Genomic DNA, 17,130 nt, shown 5'->3' with positions numbered 1-17,130 from the left:
GAGGGACTCCTACTGATACAGGAAGCTGGGGGGAGAGTTTGTTGTCTCATGGGGTAGCCTGGTTACAATTTGAGAGGTAGCTGTGGAACCAGCTTAAGGCTTCATGACAGAAATTATAAGAGGCCAGTTTATTTAATAAGATTTGATGAGATACAGTGTCAAAGGCTTTTGACATATCAAGGAAGGTTCCAGAGACAAGTTGGTTATTGTTTTTGAGCTGATTGGTAGTATTGTTAAAAGATATAAGGGCTGTATTAGTACTGTGCTTGGGCCAAAAGCTGTGTTGTGTTTGAGATAAAAGGTCATTCTTGAGGAAGTAGCCTAATATTTGTTTGTGAATACACTTTTCTATTATTTTAGCTAGGGGTGAGAGAATGGCTATTGGCCTATAGTTAGAAATATCTGTGGAAGATCCTCCTCTATGAAGTGGGATGATGAAGGATATTTTCCAGAGGTGGGGTACATACTGTTCAGAGATAGAACAATTGATTAGAATAGATATATGGTAGGCAATGGATGGGGCAGCTAGTTTCAGAAAGTCTCCAGGCAGTTGATCAGCAGCAAGAGTGCACAGTTTTACCTTTGTAAGTAGGTTTTGTAGGAAACTAGTTTGGATGGGCTCAAATTTGAGATGGGAGGGTAGCTGGGTAGATGGGGATGGGTATAGAAAGAGGAGAGTTAGTGGTATTGTTCAGAAGTGAGGTTACTGAGGTAATAAAATGGGTATTGAACTGAGTGGCTATACAGTCTGTAGTTGTTTTTGGGACTGGGTATTGGCCTTTCCAGGTTTAAGAAGGTGGTTAACTGATTGCCAACATTTTTGGGGGTTTGTTTGGTATTTTAGTTGACAAGATTGAAAGCATTTTTTTATCTAGTTTGATTTATTTCTTGGCCTGATTTCAGAGTTGTTGGTAGGTCGCGAGATTAGCATTACTTTTGTTAGAACGATAACAAGACCAAACTCTATCTCTTTCCTTGAGCAATAGTAGTGTTTCTTTTGCTAACCAGGGAAGTATTTTGTTTTTCTAAGAATTTACCAAGTAGGTAAAGCTCATTTAATATTTGTGGAAACATATTGTTAAAATATTATTTTTTCATATATATAGCCGAATGTGATATTACTACAGTTATTTGAATTTTTCCTTATTAGATACGCTGGGAAATGATCACTTAATGTGTCAGGTAGATAGCCGGCTGAATATTTAATTTTAGCTTTATTTGATAGAACCCAATCAAGGGTGGAATGTCTGTTTGTGTACTTGTCAATGTGTGTCAGGTAGAGTATGTTTTGTTGAAAGTTATATAGGTTTATAAAGTTTGTTGAAGAATTTGAGGAGAAAGTGAGCCAGTCAAGGTTAAAGTCGCCAAGTATTATTGTTTCCTGATTAAAGTTAGAGGAGGCCCATTCTAGGATGTTTTCAGTATTTTGGAGGTTATTAGCAGGGGGAAGGTAGATAGCTATAATAACAATAGATTTGTGTTTGTTTAAGCCCAGTCTAGCAGTTACAGTTTGTGCATTAGGGAGACTGGGTGGGATGGAGTTAAGCTGAACTACCTTAAGATCATCCTTGAACATGATAGCACTGCCCCACCACGTTTACATAATCTAGCCTCTCTGATTATACTATATCCTTTAGGGAGTATTTCTTCAGATTTAATATGGGGCTTAAGCCAGGTTTCTGTTATAATGGCTATATCTGGGGGAGTAGATGGAAACGGCTGCATGAAGTTCCTGGATTTTATTAAGGAGGCTTCTTGTTTGTTTGTTTGTCTTTCGGCTTTTCCTTGATAGGGGTGATTGAAATTTATGATAAGAAGGTCTGAATTGGATTTTTTTAGAGGTAGTGTGGGTATAGAGTAGAAGTTGCTATTTGTGGATAGTGGGGAGATGGGTTATAGTGAGTAGAGGTTGCAGGACCTGGGTCGGATGGATATCAGATAGTAGTTTGATATGAGTGAGTGCAGGATAAGACATTTTAGCTTGGAAAGTAATCTATTGCATATGTAGAGGTATTTGGTAGTATTGTATGTGTGACAGTACTTAAAGGAAAAAAGTAATTTTGGAGAAGGAACAAAAAGATGTGGGGTGATCTGTAAAGAGGTCATACTATAATAGTCTGTTATAATGGGAAGAGTTGGAGAGGGATAATGTGTGACATGGTAGGTCTGGTATGAGGAAGAGTACAGGGCAAGGGAGAGTAGAGCTAACAAAAGAGTTAGAGAGATAGTAAATTTTACAGAGAGCATGGTAGATATATATATATATATATATATATATATATATATATATATATATATATATATATATATATATATCAAAGCTTTGTTGGTTAGTTCTGAAGAAGATCTTCTTAGGAGGTGTTGATAAGGTTTAAGTAGAGGATCTTAGGAAGACTAATGGAGCAGTAATAAGGCTAAGTATGGGGTGAGTGAATGAGTAAAAGTCAGGTTCAACTGAGAATGTGACTATGGATGCATGGTGGGTAAGAGAATAAGGGTGTATGAATTGGAGGAAGGTAATCATTTTTAATAATGTGAGAGAAGTGGTAGAGTGGAGTAACTGCTGACACTTGAATGGAATGCTGATATAAAAAGGAGGGAACAAAAGAGTGATTAGAGTTTTAATTGTTTAATTGGAAGAGGTATTAGATAGGGTGAGAAATTAATGTGTGTCATACCGTTTGACTAGCCTGGAGGTGTGTTTCTCTTTGATAATATTGAAACTGCACCTCCTTTGGCTTTGTAGCCCTTGGTTTGGGGTCTGAAAGTATGGTAGGATGAATAACTTGGTAAGGCTGCGGTGCTCTCCGCAGCTTTGAACCAGGTTTCAGTGACTACACAATTGTCAGCATCTTCCAGGGCAAGAAATGCCTGCAATGAGTGCAGTTTTATGCTAAGACTCCTAGTGTTTAGCAGCATGACCTTAAAACTTTGTTTAGAAGAATTTTTCATGTTGGTAATTTTGTGCTCATGACTTTGCCTAAAAAAGGCACTATGGAGGAGGCAAGAGCCTTTGCCAGAAGTCTGAAACCCAGGGAAGACAGATGAAGGCGATCTCTGGCAAAGCATTGTGGTCTGTCAATCATGTCCTCCCATGGTGTCAGGTACCGGATCCCCTTGGAATGACACCAGAAACAAAGCCAATTGTTAAAGTCAATCATTTTCTGTTTGTATTAAGGCATCATTCTGGGTGACAGTAGGATGTCTCTTAAGGATAGGGACATACCTGCCTGGGACACATATTTAGTGAGCTCAATCATGTCTCTCTTATATAGTCCAGAGAAGTACATCTCAAGTCATTCACATAAACATGGACTATGACAGAGTCATAACGGTACCTGTTGTTAAGACACTTGAGTGCATGTGTGATATGGTGGATTCTAGCACCTGACAATCAACTTACCGTGACTTTCTCCTTGTCTAGCCTAGTGAGTAGCACATCTGTATGTCTCACAATAGAATCTCCTATGACTAGTATGTTGGGTTTGTGGCTGGGCCTTAGAGGCTGTGAGACACAGGCATGTGTACTATGTGTGATGCTTGGTGCTGTGGGTTGTGATGTGCCTGTGTGTGTGTTTGCTTTGGAGGTCTCTTTTGTTTAGGTATGTTTTTGTTGAGAACAAAACATACTTAAACAAAAGAGACAGACAGGTTTACTGTCTGGAGAAAGTAAGAAGAAGTCAACTAGAAAAGGAGACAGAAACAAACACCTCTGGTGGGCAAAAGTCTTACAGTTATTAAATGCAAATCATTTAAAATTTCAGCTTTCGTACAGGAGATGGATTTCAGTAATTTTCAGGAAAAATAAATAAAATGCATTTAGAGGTGTTTAAAACGTGAGAAGCTGGGTGAATATATAAAGTCAAAAGACAAAAAGCTGCAAAGGATAGACAAATAGTTATGCAGCTATTCAGATAAGCTGATAAAACTGCAGAAATCAGAGAATGGAATGAAAGAAAGATTGTCTCAATGTTAGGCTTCTCAAGAAGAACTATTTAAAAATATTTGAGATGGAAGACTGAGAATGCAGAGAAAATTAAAGATTTTTCTGCTACACTAGAGTAACTAGAAGGTACAGACTGCATTAATTTTATGAAATCAAGCAACTGGATTGGTATCCTATATTAGGACTGGTTAACTGAAAGGCACAATGTGTGTTTGCTCCAAATTTAGTCACAATTAAGAAGACAAGACATGCAGTAGTTAAGGTACAGTTATAAAAGTAGAATGAGCTGCTCCTGACACAAATGTGTCATTGGAAAAAATCTTAGCAATTGATAGCTCTGGGGTATTTGTGACAAATAATTATTCACATAATGCAGAAGAGAAACAAGTTCATCCCTGCAATTAGGGAATGTTGAGAGTCTGGTGTGATATTGAAATTTCTTTATGTAGCAGTTTTAAAATATCTTCTAGTGGGGATCATATGCATTTTTGGACACAGAGCAGTTTAAGGAAGAAACTAAAAGAATTACCCAGAAAAAGAGTGAGTCAGCAAGAAGAAGGAGACTCTGCTTTTCATTTTTCTGACAATTGCAAAGCCCACAGAGAGAACTTGCCAGTGAGACTTTTAACATTATTCCAAGCAAAAATGATTGAGAGACTGAAAAAATCCTAGGAGCTGACTAAAATTAAAATCTTCAGTACCTTGGGCTTAAATCAGAGGCCAGTGCTCATTGAACAAGATAATAAGGAAGACCACTAGTAATGTTAAAGTAGGAAACAGAATTGTAAAGCGTCATTTCCATGAGATATAGTTTGGACATGAGCACTGTGCTTCTGCAAGAAGGTGCTAAAAAGACTGAAGTTTGTTGACACTGTTAACTTGGAGGAAGGATTGTAAAGCATAATTCGTTCTTGGTCTTCAATGTTTAGACGGACAATGAAAGGATTGAAAGTTTAACTGTGAGTAATAAAAAATGCTATCGGTAAAATGTATATAATAAATGGATTGATGCAAACTGTGTGTCATATTATAAAGCAGTTCTACATAGTATAAGCATTTTGAATGTGAGATGGGAGAATCTTATCACTGACTGCTACTATGCAACTTTTAGTTATGTACTCACCATAACTTCAGATGTTTGGGATTGGAAGCACTGTGGAACCAAATGAAGCCGCCCTCTAGATGCCAGATGCCACATCTAATTTAAATGAAAAGTGAGGGAAAGAGAGTGTATGTAAAGAAAGCACAAATGTCACTAATAGCACTAGTGTGTTTAAATAAAAAAACACTGGGAGCTCTTTGAAATTTTGTAAGCATCTAATGACTGTTGTAAGCATAAAGTAGAGCAGACTTTATTCGACTTAAGAACAAAGTCGATGAAAAACTCTGTCTGTCTGGTTTACTGACACCAGGTTTTAGGCTCTGAAACCCTTCTGGCTGGAAGTAATTGCCACTAGGAGTGTCTTCTCCATGATAGAAACTTTAAATAGAAACTTTTAAATACAGGCTGGGGCCGGTTCAAAGGGGAAGAAGTCAAGGTAATAATATATCCAGCGAGGTGCAGATGAGAGAAAGGGGGATGAGGTAGAGGTCTTTGGCAAAGCAAGCAATTTCAACAACCTGTTGTTAAGCTAAAGTTGGTGGCTATGTGTGGATTCATGTTAGAAATTGCTGCCAATTGTGTACTTTTGATGGCAGAAACAGAGAAGTTGATTGAAAAAAGAAAAAGAGAACTTGAGTACTCTTCTGCCACGAGGAGTTGAAATGGGGTCAGGTCCGGAGTTGAGCCCCATAGCAAATCTTTTCCATTAACAACCATTCGCCTGAAAAAAATGAAATAATAGTTATATTTCAGAGACTCACCCCGTGTGAGGAGAGAGAATGGTCCTGCTCAACCTGTCGGCTCTTACATTGGATTTGCCGGTATGTGAGTAGCCACTAGGAAGCTGAGCATTGATTGTGCCCATTCAGACCCTCCAGACCCTTCTCTGCAAAGAGGATAGGATCTGGTCCTCCCTGCTTACAGGCTCTCATCTCTCTCTAGTAGATGGGATGAGGAGAGAGATGCCGCCATTTGCTGCTGGACCTGCCCTGCCCACAATGCATGCCCCCCATCCATCTGGGAGGCCGGTCAATGTGGTCGTCGGAGGAGGAAGAACGGAAAGTCGCCCCGAAGTCCAAATTGGACACTAGCAGCAGCCAGTGAAGGTCCGTCTGCAAGATACTCCTGTGATCCATATTAGAGATTGAGAGAGGAGTTCCTGAAGGACCATTGAGTTGAGAGAAGCCACTGGAGGATTCTCATGTAATCCCAATAGTTGCAACCATTCTCTGGGGGGGGGCTTGACTTGGGAGGGAGAGGCTCGAAACCTGATTATGATCTGAATTCTCTGTCTGCAGGTAGATAGACCCAAGATCTGGTTGAATCTATCTCTGCCCCTATGAATTTTATTCTTTGAGATGGCCATAACACAGACTTTGGAAGAATGAAGGTGATTGTTTGCCCAGTGGATGTTTGTGTTGTGCGTGCAGGTGCTCTAGAAGTAGATGCCAGGAGTGGTAGCAGTTCAGCTAGTCATCTAGGTACGGAACCACCTATCCTCCTCAAGTGAGCAGTCCACTGCTACAAGCATTTGGTTTGCACCCTGGGGGCTGTGGTGAGAAGGGCAAAGGGCAGAAAAAAAACTGAAAATGACTTCCCAGGCTGAAGCGCAAGTGTTCCTGGACGCTTTGATGTATTTTGATGATGGGGTACGACGCCCTTGAGGTCTATGGAGCACATCCAAACACCTTTCGCAGCGTGAAGAAATTTCTAAGGCGGTATCGCGGTGACTGGGTGGCTGGTCCGGGATTCTTTCTTTGGGGTGGGGAACAACAGGGAAGATGGAGTAACCTCCCTCTGGCGATAATCCCATCCCACTGGGTCCTGAGTGATCTTTCCCAGGCCTTTAGGTGCTTCAACCCAACCCCCCCAACTGCAGCCGGAGCAGCACAGGCAAGCAACAGGGAAGGGACTAGGAAAGAGAGAAGAAAGGACTCGTTCAGTCCAGTGTTGCAGGGGGCCTCTGCCGCCTCTGGGACGGTGTCTTCCTGATAGGACCATCAGGGGGCCGGGCGAATGAAGACTTGAAGGCCTCCATAAAATGGAGCAATGCCCGTACGCTTACTCGACCCCCTCGGCCGTGACACGATGAGCCTCATGGACGAGAGATGGATGATGATATGAGCCAGCTGAGATCCAAACTATCTGGGCCAGCTCTCAGGCAGGTTACCTAAGAGGGTATCGGACAGCTCCCTTAATCAGATCCCTCTGGAATCTCATAAAGTAGTAGTTCAGAGACCCCAAAGTAAAGGCCACTGAACTATTTGCTGTTCTTCCCCGCAGATCAAATCAAAAGGCAGGGCTGCTGCCCCCCGGAAGCTTCAGGAACACCAACTCATCAAGACATCATCCGACTTGGGGACTGGGACCCCTCTGCATCCCTCTGCATCATGTCAGAAGGTGTCAGATGTCAAAGACTATCACTTGCTGTGCTGCATCTCTTGCACGTTTTCCTGGAGAGGCTTCAGAAGAGGCTTCAGAAGGACCTCCCCCAGAGGGGGGGGTGGGGCCCGGGGGGCTCGCCGCGCTCTGCTGTCTGGGAAGAGAACTGCCAATGACCCAGTCTCCAAGTGAAGGGGGAGAGGGGAAAACTGTAGGTAGCCAAAGAAGATTTTGCTAGAGCACTCCTCATAGCCTGAAGGCGGGACCACCAAGGGCGCAGCCCGACCACTCTCCACACTAGTTTCCCCACACCTGCTCCCCAATGGTGCAATGGCCAAGCTGTTGGAAACCATCTTTTGGAACACTGGAGGAAGAGTCGAAGGAGTACCCTGTCAATGTCCGAATCAGACATCCTGGAAGATCTCAAGGATACCAAAGACAAATCTCTCGGCTCGAGATTGAAGTGTCTGAGCCTATGATCCAATTATCGCCCAATAATGAGGGAGCCGATGATCCTGACCCACCCCTCCGGACTGATGCTCCAAACCTCCCAGAGAGGTCCGAGGCAGACCGAGGCAAGGGATTCAGGCAGACCTCAGCCTGAGCTCAGCCTAAGTGGATGGAGAAGGAGTCTGTCTTTCCGCCGGTCGGTTCGACTGACTGAGCCGGGCGTTTCAGAAGTAGAAGGAGAGGAAGAGAAAGCCTCCTCGAAGAAGAAGAAGGCTTAATCCTCTAAGGATTTAATTTGTTTCTCCTCCTGGAGGACTCGAGAAAAACACATGGCACACACTGCAGGATTCCTGAGATGTTTGACATTTTAAACCCACACCTAATTACTAAAACCGGATGTATTATGTTCCTTAGATAGTTGAAAAACAGAAACAACAGTAAACTTTAAACAGCTTTAGGACACAGTGATATTAACTCATTACCACCTGTGTGGTGTGGAATGTCACACCTCTAGCAGACTACACACATCTTGTATTCCAGAGCATTTTCTGAAAAATAAACTGAACTGAAAAAAACATGAGAAAAATAAATGTAGATATTTTGTGAACAATAAAAGCTGTTAAAACTGTACAAATAACATTTATCAGTAAGAGGAATTCTTTACAGTGATAATAGTGCATTCCTAGACTTTTCCATAAATACTGCAATATATTATAATGCACGCAAACCTCAAATTATATCTCATTCTTAACTTTCAATAGCAAATATTTATATATTGAAAAACGATCCTACCTAGATATATATTGTTAGAACTTCTTTGTTAATCACACATAAGCATTCACAAGACAACAAGATCCAATAGTACTAGAGACATTTCTGAAATTCTACCAACATTTGTATAAAGGAGAAGAATGTGGAAAGCAAAAAAAAGCACAAATGGAAATATTTATTGAAGTTAAGACTTAACTATTGCCAAGGTTAGAGGAAGATGAGGCCCAAGAATTAATAGCTAAGATAAGAAGGGAACAGATAAAAATGGAGATGTATAATTAACAGGGAAATCTCCAGGAACAGATGTTATTCAGATGGAAGTTTAGATGTCAGAAGGGGAGAAAGTGATAAAGATCTGGAAGGTTTTTACTTACGAATATCTAAAATGAGGGGCAGTGCCAGCATCTTGGAAGAAAGCTGTGATGGTCATATTACCTAAAGAGAGTAAAGACCCATCAGACTCAGCGTCACATAGACCAATTCCAATTTTAGACTACGATTGTAAAATGTTCACAAACAGCATCCAACGAACCAGCCAACAGCATACAAAGTCACTAATCACAATGCGATGTCAAAGCATTGATCACATAGTTAAAGCTTGCTGTGTACAAAATTCAGCATTTCATATAAAAAATCAACATCTCATATAAAACACGACTGAACCACCATAAATTCTGTACATAAACACAATAAAACATATATATCTAAAAATGTTTGAATGTATATACAACATTTTTCTTGATGAATAAAAAAGGCATACTTTATTTAAAACGTTTTCTGTTCTTCAAAATGGGTTTTAAAGGGACCCTATAATTCAGTCCCATGCCCCTATCAGCCCTCAGCCAAATGAGCCACCTAGTCTCTAAGGTTTATAGTCTGGTTAACTATATCACCCCCACGTTCATTTACCCAGATCCTCTCAACTACTAAGAACCTGAAAGTGTGCATGGATATCATTGAACTGACGTGCTTAGCTAAAGCATTTGTTAATGTCCCATTTCTGATATGCATCAGATGTTCTCTTATCCTGAATCTCAATTTCCTGTTCCTTTTCCCTATATAATATGCTGAACAAACATTACATATAGGTAAATACACCAGATTCATAGTATTTCAATCTGCTGTTACATTAAACCTGGTCTCTATCCCTGTATCAGGATGTCTAAATCTGTTAGTGGTGTCTATATATCTGCATAGGTTCATAGGCTGGTACTAGGCAATCAGCCCTAGGGTCTATACAAGCCTAGCCATAACAATTCCCTGGCTATTTCTTCCCACACTATTTACTTCCCCAGACCCCTGTCTACTGATGACTGACGTGATCCCCTGGGTGAATTTCCTTTCTCCCATCCAATCGTCAAGGTTACTTTTGAAGAGGGCCAAAGAGGCACTCTGCTTGACATGTATGGGCAATCTATTCCAGAGTCTGGGGAGTCCCTGGGTCAGGAACCTATCCCTGCAGCATGTTTTGTTTATTGTGATGACAAGGTTTAGATCCCTGGAGCGTGTGGCTCTGAGGGATTGGGATTTCTTTAAGTGTAGCATGTCCAACAGCTCTGGGTTTGACATGGCCTTGTATGTTAGGCAGAGATCGCCTCTGAGTAGACGATATGCGACAGAGTATAGCTGGAGTTTTTTAAGGCGGTCAGTATAGGGCATCTGCTTTAGGCCTGTGATTCTTTTAGTGAGGTATTTCTGTGGCCTGTCCAGTTGTTGCAGATGTCTTGAGAGGTACATACCAAACGGGGCATTGTATTCTATAATGGGTCGAATGAGGGATGAGTACAGTGGGACAATGACCTCCTTTTTTCTGGATGAAAAGCCCTTAGTGATGAGGTGTGCCACATATAAGGATTTCCTGACTGTTGTGGTGATGTGGTTATCGAAAGTGAGACCACTGTCCACCTGTGTCCCCAAGTCTCTTATCACACTTTCGGTGTTTAGTGTACTGCCACCTATATGGTAATTCACAGGTACATGTTTTTTCCCAAAGGGGTAACTATACATTTCTTGGCATTGAGCTTGAGCCCATGGCTCTGGCACCAAGCATCTGTTTCTGTAAGGCCCTTTTGTAGAGTATCCACATCATTTGGGGATTCAATAATGGCTCCCAGTTTGCAGTCATCTGCAAACTTTGTTAGCCAGAGTCTCTTAGTGTTGGCCTGTACTTCAGAGAAGTAGATGCCAAACAAGAGGGGTCCCAGGACTGAACCCTGAGGTACTCCACTTGTCACTTGTCTGGAGCTGGATTTGGAGTTGGCTACTTTTACAGTGTGGGTTCTATCAGTAAGCCAGTTAGCAACCCATTGGATGATGTAGGGATTAATGCCCAGCTAAGTAAGTTTATCTATGATTCCAGAGTGAGGGATGGTGTCAAAGGCCTTGGCAAGGTCTAGATAGGCTGTGTGAACCACCTTACCCTTGTCCATGACTCTAGAGACTGATTCGAAGAAGTCAATCAGGTGCAGGAGACAAGATCGGCCCTTCACGAACACAAACTGGGTGGGGTCCAGTGTTTGAAGGTTGCCAATGTCTTTGTTTATAAGTTCCATGATAATACGCTCCATGGCCTTGCAGATAAGGCTTGTCAGACTGATAGGATGGTAGTTTCCAGGATCCAAGGTGGATCCCCCCTTGTGGAGTGGGATAACTGTAGCTCTGCGCCACTCAGTGGGCACAAAACCTGAGGTGAGGTGCACTGATTACAATTATTGCAAGGAACAGTGTCTTGTCCATTACTGTCATGTTTTTTGATAATATTAGTGACTGTATTGGTATCTCTAGTAAAGTATGTAGGAAACTGCACAAACTTTCTCTCATAATGTCTATCCACTGTATCATGTTCCTGTGTGATGAAAAATATGGCCTCCCAGTACCTCCCCTCCAGACTGTGATATCTTTCAAAATCTGGTTCGTATTGGGGTCAACATGTCCTCTCTCCCCTAATCTCTCTCTAAATCCAAAACACTGGCTCATATTGACTCATAATCCTGAAATTAGGAACATAGTGGGAGATAAACCAAATTTCCTGTTCAAGAATAAGAAATCCCTTAAAAGATTATTGTGCTACTCCAAAATTGATACACAGAGAAATCATGACAGCAATGGACAAGACACTGTTCCTTGCACTTGCAATAATTGCAATCAGTGCAGATATATAGACACCACTAACAGATTTAGACATCCGGATACAAGGATAGAGACCATTTTAATGTAACAGCAGATCGAAATACTATGAAGCACGTCAGTTCAATGAGATCCACGCACACTTTCAGGTTCTTAGTAGTTGTGGGGATCTGGGTAAATGAACGTGGGGGTGATATAGTTAACCAGATAGAAACCTCAGAGACTAGGTGGATCATTAGGCTGAAGGCTGATAGGGGCATGGGACTAAATAATAGGGTCCCTTTAAAACCCATTTTGAAGAACAGGAAACATTTTAAATAAAGTATGCCTTTTTTATTCATCACGAAAAATGTTTTATATACATTCAAGCATTTTTAGACATATATGTTTTATTGCGTTTATGTTCAGAGTTTATGGTGGTTCAGTTATGTTTTATATGAGATGTTGATTTTTTATATGAAATGCAGAATTTTTTACACAGCAGGCTTTAACTATGTGATCATTGCTTCAAATTGTTCTTCATTGTTAATTGGCTGGTGAATGATGTGATGTAGTATATATAACACAGCACCAACTTAAACAGTGTTATGGTCTGATGAAGTGGTGTGTTTCACCACGAAAGCGCTAACCTGAGTAAAGTCTTTTGGTCTTTGACATCAAGTTGTGATCAGTAACTTTGTATGCTGTTGGCTGGTTTGTTGAATGTTGTTTGTGAAAATTTGGTTTGCCTTGTTTTTCAACAGACCATTTATCCCAGCTGCAACCATGTTTGTGTTTGCATGATTATAAAATGTTTATATCTATACTAGCTAATAGAATGACAAAAGTGTCAAAACTGATAGATATGGATCAATGTGGCTTTGTGGTGTGGGGTCGGGGGGAGTCAAATATTTGACATAAGGAATCTAGAGGGAAGTAGAAAGTAAGAAAATGCCAGTACTGTTGATGGGTCTTGATACTGAGAAGACATTCAAAATAGTCAGCCAGGATTTTATGAGTAGTGCAATGGTAGCATTTGTGTTCTCCAATTGAATGATGGAGTCACTTAGGAGGATTAACGAAGGATAAGAAGAGAGAATTAAGGAAGGATGTTCCTCTCTGCGAAGTTGTGTTTGAATACAGGAACCAGGTGGGGGTGTCCTCGTTCCCCTTTATACTTTATACTTTATACTTGAAGCATTTGGCATAGAAACCATGTGACTCACAAAATCAAGGGCATAACTGGTATGGTAATCAGGAAGTGTTAGCTTTATTGACAAATGATATTGTGTACTTGATAAATCCAGAAAAGAACCCTTCAGAGTTACAGAATATTTTGAGAAAGATTCTTTTCAGGATATAAAATAAATGATAATAAACAAAGGCTGTAGCAGCAAACTATATACCTAGACATGAATTGGTTCAGCAAACCATATCTATTGGGACATGACAAGATGAAGAATTTAGGTGGGTCCCATTCAGAAACTCGACTCTTCAGAAAGTTGAACCCCATATGGTTGAGACCACAAGATCAGCTTTTCGAAAAGTTGAAACTTTTTAATGGAGATCGTGGTACACGTGGGGTAGGAGCATTTACCCTTTTCCCCACTGTAGGGTGACCTCAGAGTTGGTATATATAATACGTAGGGGTGTGGGGTGCACGGAGACTTGTCCTCTTGCAAAAACATAGATTTTTGTTGTTTTCTGAAATTCGACTTTTCAAAAAGTCTATCACATGTTCTTAACCATTAGAAATTCGACTTTTTGAAAAGTAGGCTTCTGAATGAGATCCATTTAGGTGTATGGATAAAAAGGGATTCTATTATAGCAGCCAAGAATACGTGGGAAAAGGCTAAACAAAATAAAATACAAAAATTGAGAAGGTTGGAGCTCTTAATTATTGAAATGGATAGTAAGTTACAAGGAGTGAAATGTTTCAAGTTCATTTAGTTTTATATACTTGTCAGGCATATTTTTATCAGAGGAGAATTTGTGGACCATAAGTGAGAAGGAGTTGAAGAAGTTATTTGGAAAGGGAAGAGGGCACGAGTTAAGTGGGATAGTTTCTGGAGGTATAATGAGAAAGATAGAGGCAAATGGGAACATGTATTTTGAGAATGTAATGATCTGGGAGATTTAAAAAAAACTTACAGAGTACTTTGTCAAAAATGTTGGGAAAGCAAATGATTGCAGTTAAGAAATAATTATTTTGAGCTGTGACACAGATTCTGAATTGTGTAGCCATACTAAGGCTTTTCTAAGTTTAAACAAAGTGTCTGCCAAAAAAAAGCAATTACTAGAAAATGGAAACCAAAATCTAAACCTGTTGAAAAAGTACTGAATATTTTAGAGACGATAAACAAAGTAGAGGTGGGATCTTTAGTAAAGGAAAGAAGGAAATAAATTGAATTTCTGGGAACAGTACATGCGGAATAATGTTCAGAAGGAGGAGTTAAATTTAAGGGAAGGAAGGATTTGAGCAATTTATATAATATTGAAATAAATGCTAATTGTTGAAAATATAATATGTATATATAATGCATGAGATTCATTTAAAAATGTATATATATATATATATATATATATATATATTTTTTTTTTTTTGTGTATTTTGGCTTTTCCCGGTTAGGGGGTCGCCACAGCAGAACTCCGGTCCGCTAATAATTGGTAGTTGATTTTTACATACCGAGTTACCAGCCCTGATGCACAACCTTCGAACCAGACAGCGTCTTAATGTGAAGCGACAATGCTACCGCAGCACCACCACCGTGTATATATATATATATATATATATATATATATATATATATATATATATATACATACAGTGATTTGTTTTCTTTTCTGTAGCTGTATGTATGTCCCTTGCCATTGTTTAAACAATGTGAATAAAAAAAAGGTATTAAAATATGCTTTAAACCATTATTTATCTGTGTGCTTATCAACACTAAAAGTGCAGTTATAACATTTTGTTGCTTGCTCATCAGGGCTTATACCGACCTTACGAAAAGTTATTTTTTTCTTGGTCATAGTTCATGGAATCATTTTCCTCTACATTCATATGTGTTTTCAGGGCCTCACTTGCCTGCTGGGATGACATGATTCTTATTCAGTCTGCTCATTCCCAGTTCTCTGTTATTTAAGAGCACTCACAGACCACCAAGTGAGATTCTAGGACCCTGGTTAGTTTATTCATAGTATGCACATTCAGATTTATCAGCTACATTTGTCAACACAATAGCTACTGCTATAACTACTATTGTTGCAACTGGTGTTTCTTGCTTAAAGAGATTGAACTCAGAGCAGTATGTGCTCACCGCTTGCAGTGCTGTGTCAGTAAACAATGCAAGTGTACTCTCAGTAGGGTTTTACTTGCTGCAGAATATTTAGCTCTAGGGCTGTATAAAGAAGCTTATGAAAAGATAAAGTCTGCATGTTTCTATGAATAACTATCCTATGGATTGCAAAATAAAATTTCATAACCAGAAATCCATTCCGAGTCGTTGCCTGCAGTTCACACCCATACCTCCTTATGGCATTCAGAACTATTTTTGTATCTGGCCTCTTTAACTAAGTGACTTACCAACTAATAATAGTATTAGAAAGGGCAAGGAGTTATTAACAAAATGACATTAAGATTGTTAGTGTAGGATGCCCTGAAGTGGAATAATTAATCTTTGTTTGATACTTATTGTGATGTCTCCTCACTGGGCCAGTAATCAAAGAGCCTTAATCCTCACCACTGACACTGGATGGGAATGTTCACTTGGAAGAAAAATAGATGCACACAGTATTTCCAGATGCAGCTCTCTGCATCAAGCACAATTTCCCTTAAGAGCACACAGGGACACACTCAGTCTGGGGTCTGGGTTTCTCTCTTTCTGTCTCTATCTCTCTCTCTCTCCAGGTCCTGACTAAGACACCCCACTGGCATAGCTCTAGAGCTGAGAGCTCAGCCAAGTGTCCAGGCCAAGTCCTCCACCAGTCTCTCTGTGAAACCAGTTCTCTGTGTCCCTACTCCAATCAGCTGACACACACACACACACACACACACACACACACACACACATGCACACACGCACACACACACACACACACACACACGCACGCACACACACACACACACACACACACACACACACACACACACACACACACACACACACACACACACACACACACACACACTCACTCTCGCTCTCTTTGAGATTTAATTTTCACACACACACACACACACACACACACACACACACACACACACACACACACACACACACACACACACACACACACACACAGACACTTGGGATAGGTTGAAACAGATTTACTAGCTATGCCCCCCTTCTTCCCATATTATAAGGTAGTTAACTCTCACCAGACACTCCAAATCCAGCTAATATACTGAGTGAAATGAATATTAATGCAAATTATACTGTTTTATCAGTGCAGTAAGGCTTTCAGGAGTGGCCACAGAGTCACCAAATAAAAACATATTCTCTAAAGAGCCAGCCACAATAAAAAAGTTTAAATATATTTAATAATAAATAATGAAAGAACCTGAAAATATGGAATATATATTTGTGATAAACACCAGAGTTTCAATTACAGGAAATAGTAAAATAACACAGATGAAAAGATTCACACAGATACAGAAAATGCAGTCCATAAGTAATCTCACTATATTTTCCTGACTGACCTAAAGAATTACTATTCCCTGTTCATTTACTAGAGGAAGGCAAAATGAAGTAGGTGAGTGGCCTTCCTTTTTTGTCAGGTTCTAAAAGCAGATGCTCTGAGACTTCAAGCTTATCTATTATTAAAACATAATTTTTGCCCTGGATTACAGAATGACATCACATGCATCTGGTCATCTGACTTCTGGTTCCCCTAATTCCCCCTTTCCTAGCAACTGACCAAGATTCTCACACATGTCAATCGCAGACATATATAGAGCTTTGCTAAGATCTGTTGCAGGTTCTGGAAGTCATAAAACAATAAAACACTTCCACTGCTCATACATGAGTTAATAAACCATTCTCTGGCACAGACATTTCATCTCTGGCTGCAATAAGAACTGTAAGATACAATCTTTAGAACCTAAATTAAGTAATTTAATTTCATAATATTTTTCAAAGTTAGTTGGAGCAAAACTTAACCTCTTCTCTTCCAGTATCCTCTGTTACAATATCCATTTCAATAGTTATAATACAGTGTGATATACAAGTGTATTTCTTGTTCTGTCCTACAGGACACACTGTTGGTGCATTTTTTAACACAATCAGCTTTACAAATGCATTTTTTCAACACAAGCATCTGTACAAATCAGTTTGACATACAGATGACATGTAATTCTTTACAAAACACCAGCTAGCTA

This window comes from Protopterus annectens, chromosome 5.part0 (assembly GCF_019279795.1).
Source record: "Protopterus annectens isolate FY-2018-M chromosome 5.part0, PAN1.0, whole genome shotgun sequence".
Classification (NCBI taxonomy): domain Eukaryota; kingdom Metazoa; phylum Chordata; order Ceratodontiformes; family Protopteridae; genus Protopterus; species Protopterus annectens.
Note: the sequence above shows the minus strand (reverse complement) of the source record.